We start from the raw sequence: 13,598 nt of genomic DNA, 5'->3' as shown, positions 1-13,598 counted from the left end.
TTTTGGTAATAACTCTGGAAGGAAACGTCGCAGACCCATCAAGGTGGTACTCGTACTGCTCGCCTCATCGAGAGGAATCTAAATATATGAGTTGTTAAGCTATGGGATATGACATGGACGAGCGACCAATAAAACAACATGTATTATGGGGTTGAATGTTTTTTGCTATTCACAAAATAAAACAAATGCAGTCATGCAAATATCTGAATTTTCACAGCACAGCAAAATCAGTTTCACCATTCAATTCCGCTCGTCCAGACGGGGAGAATTCAATCACATTCATTCGATGCGACGTTTCTTATGGGATTTAATGAGGGACAACATTTTGACCCCAAACCGAGAGGATTCTGGGATGTTTGTGTTTTTTTGGTAATAACTCTGGAAGGAAACGTCGCAGACCCATCAAGGTGGTACTCGTACTGCTCGCCTCGTAGAGAGGAATCCAAATATATGAATGGTTAAGCTATGGGATATGAAATGGACGAGCGAACAATAAAACAGCATGTATTATGGGGTTGAATGCTTTTTGCTATTCACAAAATAAAACAAAAGCAGTCATGCAAATATCTGAATTTTCACAGCACAGCAAAATCAGTTGCACCATTCAATTCCGCTCGTCCAGACGGGGAGAATTCAATCACATTCATTCGATGCGACGTTTCTTATGGGATTTAATGAGCGACAACATTTTGACCCCAAACCGAGAGGAATCTGGGATGTTTGTGGTTTTTTGGTAATAACTCTGGAAGGAAACGTCGCAGACCCATCAAGGTGGTACTCGTACTGCTCGCCTCATCGAGAGGAATCTAAATATATGAGTTGTTAAGCTATGGGATATGACATGGACGAGCGACCAATAAAACAACATGTATTATGGGGTTGAATGTTTTTTGCTATTCACAAAATAAAACAAAAGCAGTCATGCAAATATCTGAATTTTCACAGCACAGCAAAATCAGTTGCACCATTCAATTCTGCTCGTCCAGACGGGGAGAATTCAATCACATTCATTCGATGCGACGTTTCTTATGGGATTTAATGAGCGACAACATTTTGACCCCAAACCGAGAGGATTCTGGGATGTTTGTGTTTTTTTGGTAATAACTCTGGAAGGAAACGTCGCAGACCCATCAAGGTGGTACTCGTACTGCTCGCCTCATCGAGAGGAATCTAAATATATGAGTTGTTAAGCTATGGGATATGACATGGACGAGCGACCAATAAAACAACATGTATTATGGGGTTGAATGCTTTTTGCTATTCACAAAATAAAACAAAAGCAGTCATGCAAATATCTGAATTTTCACAGCACAGCAAAATCAGTTGCACCATTCAATTCCGCTCGTCCAGACGGGGAGAATTCAATCACATTCATTCGATGCGACGTTTCTTATGGGATTTAATGAGCGACAACATTTTGACCCCAAACCGAGAGGATTCTGGGATGTTTTTGTTTTTTTGGTAATAACTCTGGAAGGAAACGTCGCAGACCCATCAAGGTGGTACTCGTACTGCTCGCCTCATCGAGAGGAATCTAAATATATGAGTTGTTAAGCTATGGGATATGACATGGACGAGCGACCAATAAAACAACATGTATTATGGGGTTGAATGCTTTTTGCTATTCACAAAATAAAACAAAAGCAGTCATGCAAATATCTGAATTTTCACAGCACAGCAAAATCAGTTGCACCATTCAATTCCGCTCGTCCAGACGGGGAGAATTCAATCACATTCATTCGATGCGACGTTTCTTATGGGATTTAATGAGCGACAACATTTTGACCCCAAACCGAGGATTCTGGGATGTTTTTGTTTTTTTGGTAATAACTCTGGAAGGAAACGTCGCAGACCCATCAAGGTGGTACTCGTACTGCTCGCCTCATCGAGAGGAATCTAAATATATGAGTTGTTAAGCTATGGGATATGACATGGACGAGCGACCAATAAAACAACATGTATTATGGGGTTGAATGCTTTTTGCTATTCACAAAATAAAACAAAAGCAGTCATGCAAATATCTGAATTTTCACAGCACAGCAAAATCAGTTGCACCATTCAATTCCGCTCGTCCAGACGGGGAGAATTCAATCACATTCATTCGATGCGACGTTTCTTATGGGATTTAATGAGCGACAACATTTTGACCCCAAACCGAGAGGATTCTGGGATGTTTTTGTTTTTTTGGTAATAACTCTGGAAGGAAACGTCGCAGACCCATCAAGGTGGTACTCGTACTGCTCGCCTCATCGAGAGGAATCTAAATATATGAGTTGTTAAGCTATGGGATATGACATGGACGAGCGACCAATAAAACAACATGTATTATGGGGTTGAATGCTTTTTGCTATTCACAAAATAAAACAAAAGCAGTCATGCAAATATCTGAATTTTCACAGCACAGCAAAATCAGTTGCACCATTCAATTCCGCTCGTCCAGACGGGGAGAATTCAATCACATTCATTCGATGCGACGTTTCTTATGGGATTTAATGAGCGACAACATTTTGACCCCAAACCGAGAGGATTCTGGGATGTTTTTGTTTTTTTGGTAATAACTCTGGAAGGAAACGTCGCAGACCCATCAAGGTGGTACTCGTACTGCTCGCCTCATCGAGAGGAATCTAAATATATGAGTTGTTAAGCTATGGGATATGACATGGACGAGCGACCAATAAAACAACATGTATTATGGGGTTGAATGCTTTTTGCTATTCACAAAATAAAACAAAAGCAGTCATGCAAATATCTGAATTTTCACAGCACAGCAAAATCAGTTGCACCATTCAATTCCGCTCGTCCAGACGGGGAGAATTCAATCACATTCATTCGATGCGACGTTTCTTATGGGATTTAATGAGCGACAACATTTTGACCCCAAACCGAGAGGATTCTGGGATGTTTTTGTTTTTTTGGTAATAACTCTGGAAGGAAACGTCGCAGACCCATCAAGGTGGTACTCGTACTGCTCGCCTCATCGAGAGGAATCTAAATATATGAGTTGTTAAGCTATGGGATATGACATGGACGAGCGACCAATAAAACAACATGTATTATGGGGTTGAATGCTTTTTGCTATTCACAAAATAAAACAAAAGCAGTCATGCAAATATCTGAATTTTCACAGCACAGCAAAATCAGTTGCACCATTCAATTCCGCTCGTCCAGACGGGGAGAATTCAATCACATTCATTCGATGCGACGTTTCTTATGGGATTTAATGAGCGACAACATTTTGACCCCAAACCGAGAGGATTCTGGGATGTTTGTGTTTTTTTGGTAATAACTCTGGAAGGAAACGTCGCAGACCCATCAAGGTGGTACTCGTACTGCTCGCCTCGTCGAGAGGAATCCAAATATGTGAATGGTTAAGCTATCGGATATGAAATGAACGGGCGACCAATAAAACAACATGTATTATGGGGTTGAATGCTTTTTGCTATTCACAAAATAAAACAAAAGCAGTCATGCATATATCTGAATTTTCACAGCACAGCAAAATCAGTTGCACCATTCAATTGCGCTCATCCAGACGGGGAGAATTCAATCACATTCATTCGATGCGACGTTTCTTATGGGATTTAATGAGCGACAACATTTTGACCCCAAACCGAGAGGAATCTGGGATGTTTGTGGTTTTTTGGTAATAACTCTGGAAGGAAACGTCGCAGACCCATCAAGGTGGTACTCGTACTGCTCGCCTCATCGAGAGGAATCTAAATATATGAGTTGTTAAGCTATGGGATATTACATGGACGAGCGACCAATAAAACAACATGTATTATGGGGTTGAATGTTTTTTGCTATTCACAAAATAAAACAAATGCAGTCATGCAAATATCTGAATTTTCACAGCACAGCAAAATCAGTTTCACCATTCAATTCCGCTCGTCCAGACGGGGAGAATTCAATCACATTCATTCGATGCGACGTTTCTTATGGGATTTAATGAGGGACAACATTTTGACCCCAAACCGAGAGGATTCTGGGATGTTTGTGTTTTTTTGGTAATAACTCTGGAAGGAAACGTCGCAGACCCATCAAGGTGGTACTCGTACTGCTCGCCTCGTCGAGAGGAATCCAAATATATGAATGGTTAAGCTATGGGATATGAAATGGACGAGCGAACAATAAAACAGCATGTATTATGGGGTTGAATGCTTTTTGCTATTCACAAAATAAAACAAAAGCAGTCATGCAAATATCTGAATTTTCACAGCACAGCAAAATCAGTTGCACCATTCAATTCCGCTCGTCCAGACGGGGAGAATTCAATCACATTCATTCGATGCGACGTTTCTTATGGGATTTAATGAGCGACAACATTTTGACCCCAAACCGAGAGGATTCTGGGATGTTTTTGTTTTTTTGGTAATAACTCTGGAAGGAAACGTCGCAGACCCATCAAGGTGGTACTCGTACTGCTCGCCTCATCGAGAGGAATCTAAATATATGAGTTGTTAAGCTATGGGATATGACATGGACGAGCGACCAATAAAACAACATGTATTATGGGGTTGAATGCTTTTTGCTATTCACAAAATAAAACAAAAGCAGTCATGCAAATATCTGAATTTTCACAGCACAGCAAAATCAGTTGCACCATTCAATTCCGCTCGTCCAGACGGGGAGAATTCAATCACATTCATTCGATGCGACGTTTCTTATGGGATTTAATGAGCGACAACATTTTGACCCCAAACCGAGAGGATTCTGGGATGTTTTTGTTTTTTTGGTAATAACTCTGGAAGGAAACGTCGCAGACCCATCAAGGTGGTACTCGTACTGCTCGCCTCATCGAGAGGAATCTAAATATATGAGTTGTTAAGCTATGGGATATGACATGGACGAGCGACCAATAAAACAACATGTATTATGGGGTTGAATGCTTTTTGCTATTCACAAAATAAAACAAAAGCAGTCATGCAAATATCTGAATTTTCACAGCACAGCAAAATCAGTTGCACCATTCAATTCCGCTCGTCCAGACGGGGAGAATTCAATCACATTCATTCGATGCGACGTTTCTTATGGGATTTAATGAGCGACAACATTTTGACCCCAAACCGAGAGGATTCTGGGATGTTTTTGTTTTTTTGGTAATAACTCTGGAAGGAAACGTCGCAGACCCATCAAGGTGGTACTCGTACTGCTCGCCTCATCGAGAGGAATCTAAATATATGAGTTGTTAAGCTATGGGATATGACATGGACGAGCGACCAATAAAACAACATGTATTATGGGGTTGAATGCTTTTTGCTATTCACAAAATAAAACAAAAGCAGTCATGCAAATATCTGAATTTTCACAGCACAGCAAAATCAGTTGCACCATTCAATTCCGCTCGTCCAGACGGGGAGAATTCAATCACATTCATTCGATGCGACGTTTCTTATGGGATTTAATGAGCGACAACATTTTGACCCCAAACCGAGAGGATTCTGGGATGTTTGTGTTTTTTTGGTAATAACTCTGGAAGGAAACGTCGCAGACCCATCAAGGTGGTACTCGTACTGCTCGCCTCGTCGAGAGGAATCCAAATATGTGAATGGTTAAGCTATCGGATATGAAATGAACGGGCGACCAATAAAACAACATGTATTATGGGGTTGAATGCTTTTTGCTATTCACAAAATAAAACAAAAGCAGTCATGCATATATCTGAATTTTCACAGCACAGCAAAATCAGTTGCACCATTCAATTGCGCTCATCCAGACGGGGAGAATTCAATCACATTCATTCGATGCGACGTTTCTTATGGGATTTAATGAGCGACAACATTTTGACCCCAAACCGAGAGGAATCTGGGATGTTTGTGGTTTTTTGGTAATAACTCTGGAAGGAAACGTCGCAGACCCATCAAGGTGGTACTCGTACTGCTCGCCTCATCGAGAGGAATCTAAATATATGAGTTGTTAAGCTATGGGATATTACATGGACGAGCGACCAATAAAACAACATGTATTATGGGGTTTAATGTTTTTTGCTATTCACAAAATAAAACAAATGCAGTCATGCAAATATCTGAATTTTCACAGCACAGCAAAATCAGTTTCACCATTCAATTCCGCTCGTCCAGACGGGGAGAATTCAATCACATTCATTCGATGCGACGTTTCTTATGGGATTTAATGAGGGACAACATTTTGACCCCAAACCGAGAGGATTCTGGGATGTTTGTGTTTTTTTGGTAATAACTCTGGAAGGAAACGTCGCAGACCCATCAAGGTGGTACTCGTACTGCTCGCCTCGTCGAGAGGAATCCAAATATATGAATGGTTAAGCTATGGGATATGAAATGGACGAGCGAACAATAAAACAGCATGTATTATGGGGTTGAATGCTTTTTGCTATTCACAAAATAAAACAAAAGCAGTCATGCAAATATCTGAATTTTCACAGCACAGCAAAATCAGTTGCACCATTCAATTCCGCTCGTCCAGACGGGGAGAATTCAATCACATTCATTCGATGCGACGTTTCTTATGGGATTTAATGAGCGACAACATTTTGACCCCAAACCGAGAGGAATCTGGGATGTTTGTGTTTTTTTGGTAATAACTCTGGAAGGAAACGTCGCAGACCCATCAAGGTGGTACCCGTACTGCTCGCCTCGTCGAGAGGAATCCAAATATGTGAATGGTTAAGCTATCGGATATGAAATGGACGAGCGACCAATAAAACAACATGTATTATGGGGTTGAATGCTTTTTGCTATTCACAAAATAAAACAAAAGCAGTCATGCATATATCTGAATTTTCACAGCACAGCAAAATCAGTTGCACCATTCAATTGCGCTCGTCCAGACGGGGAGAATTCAATCACATTCATTCGATGCGACGTTTCTTATGGGATTTAATGAGCGACAACATTTTGACCCCAAACCGAGAAGAATCTGGGTTGTTTGTGTTTTTTTGGTAATAACTCTGGAAGGAAACGTCGCAGACCCATCAAGGTGGTACTCGTACTGCTCGCCTCATCGAGAGGAATCTAAATATATGAGTTGTTAAGATATGGGATATGACATGGACGAGCGACCAATAAAACAACATGTATTATGGGGTTGAATGCTTTTTGCTATTCACAAAATAAAACAAAAGCAGTCATGCATATATCTGAATTTTCACAGCACAGCAAAATCAGTTGCACCATTCAATTGCGCTCGTCCAGACGGGGAGAATTCAATCACATTCATTCGATGCGACGTTTCTTATGGGATTTAATGAGCGACAACATTTTGACCCCAAACCGAGAGGATTCTGGGATGTTTGTGTTTTTTTGGTAATAACTCTGGAAGGAAACGTCGCAGACCCATCAAGGTGGTACTCGTACTGCTCGCCTCATCGAGAGGAATCTAAATATATGAGTTGTTAAGCTATGGGATATGACATGGACGAGCGACCAATAAAACAACATGTATTATGGGGTTGAATGCTTTTTGCTATTCACAAAATAAAACAAAAGCAGTCATGCAAATATCTGAATTTTCACAGCACAGCAAAATCAGTTGCACCATTCAATTCCGCTCGTCCAGACGGGGAGAATTCAATCACATTCATTCGATGCGACGTTTCTTATGGGATTTAATGAGGGACAACATTTTGACCCCAAACCGAGAGGATTCTGGGATGTTTGTGTTTTTTTGGTAATAACTCTGGAAGGAAACGTCGCAGACCCATCAAGGTGGTACTCGTACTGCTCGCCTCATCGAGAGGAATCTAAATATATGAGTTGTTAAGCTATGGGATATGACATGGACGAGCGACCAATAAAACAACATGTATTATGGGGTTGAATGCTTTTTGCTATTCACAAAATAAAACAAAAGCAGTCATGCAAATATCTGAATTTTCACAGCACAGCAAAATCAGTTGCACCATTCAATTCCGCTCGTCCAGACGGGGAGAATTCAATCACATTCATTCGATGCGACGTTTCTTATGGGATTTAATGAGCGACAACATTTTGACCCCAAACCGAGAGGATTCTGGGATGTTTTTGTTTTTTTGGTAATAACTCTGGAAGGAAACGTCGCAGACCCATCAAGGTGGTACTCGTACTGCTCGCCTCATCGAGAGGAATCTAAATATATGAGTTGTTAAGCTATGGGATATGACATGGACGAGCGACCAATAAAACAACATGTATTATGGGGTTGAATGTTTTTTGCTATTCACAAAATAAAACAAATGCAGTCATGCAAATATCTGAATTTTCACAGCACAGCAAAATCAGTTGCACCATTCAATTCCGCTCGTCCAGACGGGGAGAATTCAATCACATTCATTCGATGCGACGTTTCTTATGGGATTTAATGAGGGACAACATTTTGACCCCAAACCGAGAGGATTCTGGGATGTTTGTGTTTTTTTGGTAATAACTCTGGAAGGAAACGTCGCAGACCCATCAAGGTGGTACTCGTACTGCTCGCCTCGTCGAGAGGAATCCAAATATATGAATGGTTAAGCTATGGGATATGAAATGGACGAGCGAACAATAAAACAGCATGTATTATGGGGTTGAATGCTTTTTGCTATTCACAAAATAAAACAAAAGCAGTCATGCAAATATCTGAATTTTCACAGCACAGCAAAATCAGTTGCACCATTCAATTCCGCTCGTCCAGACGGGGAGAATTCAATCACATTCATTCGATGCGACGTTTCTTATGGGATTTAATGAGCGACAACATTTTGACCCCAAACCGAGAGGAATCTGGGATGTTTGTGGTTTTTTGGTAATAACTCTGGAAGGAAACGTCGCAGACCCATCAAGGTGGTACTCGTACTGCTCGCCTCGTCGAGAGGAATCCAAATATGTGAATGGTTAAGCTATCGGATATGAAATGGACGAGCGACCAATAAAATAACATGTATTATGGGGTTGAATGCTTTTTGCTATTCACAAAATAAAACAAAAGCAGTCATGCATATATCTGAATTTTCACAGCACAGCAAAATCAGTTGCACCATTCAATTGCGCTCGTCCAGACGGGGAGAATTCAATCACATTCATTCGATGCGACGTTTCTTATGGGATTTAATGAGCGACAACATTTTGACCCCAAACCGAGAAGAATCTGGGTTGTTTGTGGTTTTTTGGTAATAACTCTGGAAGGAAACGTCGCAGACCCATCAAGGTGGTACTCGTACTGCTCGCCTCATCGAGAGCAATCTAAATATATGAGTTGTTAAGATATGGGATATGACATGGACGAGCGACCAATAAAACAACATGTATTATGGGGTTGAATGCTTTTTGCTATTCACAAAATAAAACAAAAGCAGTCATGCAAATATCTGAATTTTCACAGCACAGCAAAATCAGTTGCACCATTCAATTCCGCTCGTCCAGACGGGGAGAATTCAATCACATTCATTCGATGCGACGTTTCTTATGGGATTTAATGAGCGACAACATTTTGACCCCAAACCGAGAGGATTCTGGGATGTTTGTGTTTTTTTGGTAATAACTCTGGAAGGAAACGTCGCAGACCCATCAAGGTGGTACTCGTACTGCTCGCCTCATCGAGAGGAATCTAAATATATGAGTTGTTAAGCTATGGAATATGACATGGACGAGCGACCAATAAAACAACATGTATTATGGGGTTGAATGCTTTTTGCTATTCACAAAATAAAACAAAAGCAGTCATGCAAATATCTGAATTTTCACAGCACAGCAAAATCAGTTGCACCATTCAATTCCGCTCGTCCAGACGGGGAGAATTCAATCACATTCATTCGATGCGACGTTTCTTATGGGATTTAATGAGCGACAACATTTTGACCCCAAACCGAGAGGATTCTGGGATGTTTGTGTTTTTTTGGTAATAACTCTGGAAGGAAACGTCGCAGACCCATCAAGGTGGTACTCGTACTGCTCGCCTCGTCGAGAGGAATCCAAATATGTGAATGGTTAAGCTATCGGATATGAAATGGACGGGCGACCAATAAAACAACATGTATTATGGGGTTGAATGCTTTTTGCTATTCACAAAATAAAACAAAAGCAGTCATGCATATATCTGAATTTTCACAGCACAGCAAAATCAGTTGCACCATTCAATTGCGCTCATCCAGACGGGGAGAATTCAATCACATTCATTCGATGCGACGTTTCTTATGGGATTTAATGAGCGACAACATTTTGACCCCAAACCGAGAGGAATCTGGGATGTTTGTGGTTTTTTGGTAATAACTCTGGAAGGAAACGTCGCAGACCCATCAAGGTGGTACTCGTACTGCTCGCCTCATCGAGAGGAATCTAAATATATGAGTTGTTAAGATATGGGATATGACATGGACGAGCGACCAATAAAACAACATGTATTATGGGGTTGAATGCTTTTTGCTATTCACAAAATAAAACAAAAGCAGTCATGCATATATCTGAATTTTCACAGCACAGCAAAATCAGTTGCACCATTCAATTGCGCTCGTCCAGACGGGGAGAATTCAATCACATTCATTCGATGCGACGTTTCTTATGGGATTTAATGAGCGACAACATTTTGACCCCAAACCGAGAAGAATCTGGGTTGTTTGTGTTTTTTTGGTAATAACTCTGGAAGGAAACGTCGCAGACCCATCAAGGTGGTACTCGTACTGCTCGCCTCATCGAGAGGAATCTAAATATATGAGTTGTTAAGATATGGGATATGACATGGACGAGCGACCAATAAAACAACATGTATTATGGGGTTGAATGCTTTTTGCTATTCACAAAATAAAACAAAAGCAGTCATGCAAATATCTGAATTTTCACAGCACAGCAAAATCAGTTGCACCTTTCAATTCTGCTCGTCCAGACGGGGAGAATTCAATCACATTCATTCGATGCGACGTTTCTTATGGGATTTAATGAGCGACAACATTTTGACCCCAAACCGAGAGGATTCTGGGATGTTTGTGTTTTTTTGGTAATAACTCTGGAAGGAAACGTCGCAGACCCATCAAGGTGGTACTCGTACTGCTCGCCTCATCGAGAGGAATCTAAATATATGAGTTGTTAAGCTATGGGATATGACATGGACGAGCGACCAATAAAACAACATGTATTATGGGGTTGAATGCTTTTTGCTATTCACAAAATAAAACAAAAGCAGTCATGCAAATATCTGAATTTTCACAGCACAGCAAAATCAGTTGCACCATTCAATTCCGCTCGTCCAGACGGGGAGAATTCAATCACATTCATTCGATGCGACGTTTCTTATGGGATTTAATGAGCGACAACATTTTGACCCCAAACCGAGAGGATTCTGGGATGTTTTTGTTTTTTTGGTAATAACTCTGGAAGGAAACGTCGCAGACCCATCAAGGTGGTACTCGTACTGCTCGCCTCATCGAGAGGAATCTAAATATATGAGTTGTTAAGATATGGGATATGACATGGACGAGCGACCAATAAAACAACATGTATTATGGGGTTGAATGCTTTTTGCTATTCACAAAATAAAACAAAAGCAGTCATGCATATATCTGAATTTTCACAGCACAGCAAAATCAGTTGCACCATTCAATTGCGCTCGTCCAGACGGGGAGAATTCAATCACATTCATTCGATGCGACGTTTCTTATGGGATTTAATGAGCGACAACATTTTGACCCCAAACCGAGAAGAATCTGGGTTGTTTGTGTTTTTTTGGTAATAACTCTGGAAGGAAACGTCGCAGACCCATCAAGGTGGTACTCGTACTGCTCGCCTCATCGAGAGGAATCTAAATATATGAGTTGTTAAGATATGGGATATGACATGGACGAGCGACCAATAAAACAACATGTATTATGGGGTTGAATGCTTTTTGCTATTCACAAAATAAAACAAAAGCAGTCATGCAAATATCTGAATTTTCACAGCACAGCAAAATCAGTTGCACCATTCAATTCTGCTCGTCCAGACGGGGAGAATTCAATCACATTCATTCGATGCGACGTTTCTTATGGGATTTAATGAGCGACAACATTTTGACCCCAAACCGAGAGGATTCTGGGATGTTTGTGTTTTTTTGGTAATAACTCTGGAAGGAAACGTCGCAGACCCATCAAGGTGGTACTCGTACTGCTCGCCTCATCGAGAGGAATCTAAATATATGAGTTGTTAAGCTATGGGATATGACATGGACGAGCGACCAATAAAACAACATGTATTATGGGGTTGAATGCTTTTTGCTATTCACAAAATAAAACAAAAGCAGTCATGCAAATATCTGAATTTTCACAGCACAGCAAAATCAGTTGCACCATTCAATTCCGCTCGTCCAGACGGGGAGAATTCAATCACATTCATTCGATGCGACGTTTCTTATGGGATTTAATGAGCGACAACATTTTGACCCCAAACCGAGAGGATTCTGGGATGTTTTTGTTTTTTTGGTAATAACTCTGGAAGGAAACGTCGCAGACCCATCAAGGTGGTACTCGTACTGCTCGCCTCATCGAGAGGAATCTAAATATATGAGTTGTTAAGCTATGGGATATGACATGGACGAGCGACCAATAAAACAACATGTATTATGGGGTTGAATGTTTTTTGCTATTCACAAAATAAAACAAATGCAGTCATGCAAATATCTGAATTTTCACAGCACAGCAAAATCAGTTGCACCATTCAATTCCGCTCGTCCAGACGGGGAGAATTCAATCACATTCATTCGATGCGACGTTTCTTATGGGATTTAATGAGGGACAACATTTTGACCCCAAACCGAGAGGATTCTGGGATGTTTGTGTTTTTTTGGTAATAACTCTGGAAGGAAACGTCGCAGACCCATCAAGGTGGTACTCGTACTGCTCGCCTCGTCGAGAGGAATCCAAATATATGAATGGTTAAGCTATGGGATATGAAATGGACGAGCGAACAATAAAACAGCATGTATTATGGGGTTGAATGCTTTTTGCTATTCACAAAATAAAACAAAAGCAGTCATGCAAATATCTGAATTTTCACAGCACAGCAAAATCAGTTGCACCATTCAATTCCGCTCGTCCAGACGGGGAGAATTCAATCACATTCATTCGATGCGACGTTTCTTATGGGATTTAATGAGCGACAACATTTTGACCCCAAACCGAGAGGATTCTGGGATGTTTGTGTTTTTTTGGTAATAACTCTGGAAGGAAACGTCGCAGACCCATCAAGGTGGTACTCGTACTGCTCGCCTCATCGAGAGGAATCTAAATATATGAGTTGTTAAGCTATGGGATATGACATGGACGAGCGACCAATAAAACAACATGTATTATGGGGTTGAATGCTTTTTGCTATTCACAAAATAAAACAAAAGCAGTCATGCAAATATCTGAATTTTCACAGCACAGCAAAATCAGTTGCACCATTCAATTCCGCTCGTCCAGACGGGGAGAATTCAATCACATTCATTCGATGCGACGTTTCTTATGGGATTTAATGAGCGACAACATTTTGACCCCAAACCGAGAGGATTCTGGGATGTTTTTGTTTTTTTGGTAATAACTCTGGAAGGAAACGTCGCAGACCCATCAAGGTGGTACTCGTACTGCTCGCCTCATCGAGAGGAATCTAAATATATGAGTTGTTAAGCTATGGGATATGACATGGACGAGCGACCAATAA

The sequence above is a fragment of the Petromyzon marinus genome, chromosome 22 (genome assembly GCF_048934315.1).
Source record: "Petromyzon marinus isolate PM22_M1 ecotype Great Lakes invasive population chromosome 22, UKy_Petmar_22M1.pri1.0, whole genome shotgun sequence".
Lineage (NCBI taxonomy): Eukaryota > Metazoa > Chordata > Hyperoartia > Petromyzontiformes > Petromyzontidae > Petromyzon > Petromyzon marinus.
Note: the sequence above shows the minus strand (reverse complement) of the source record.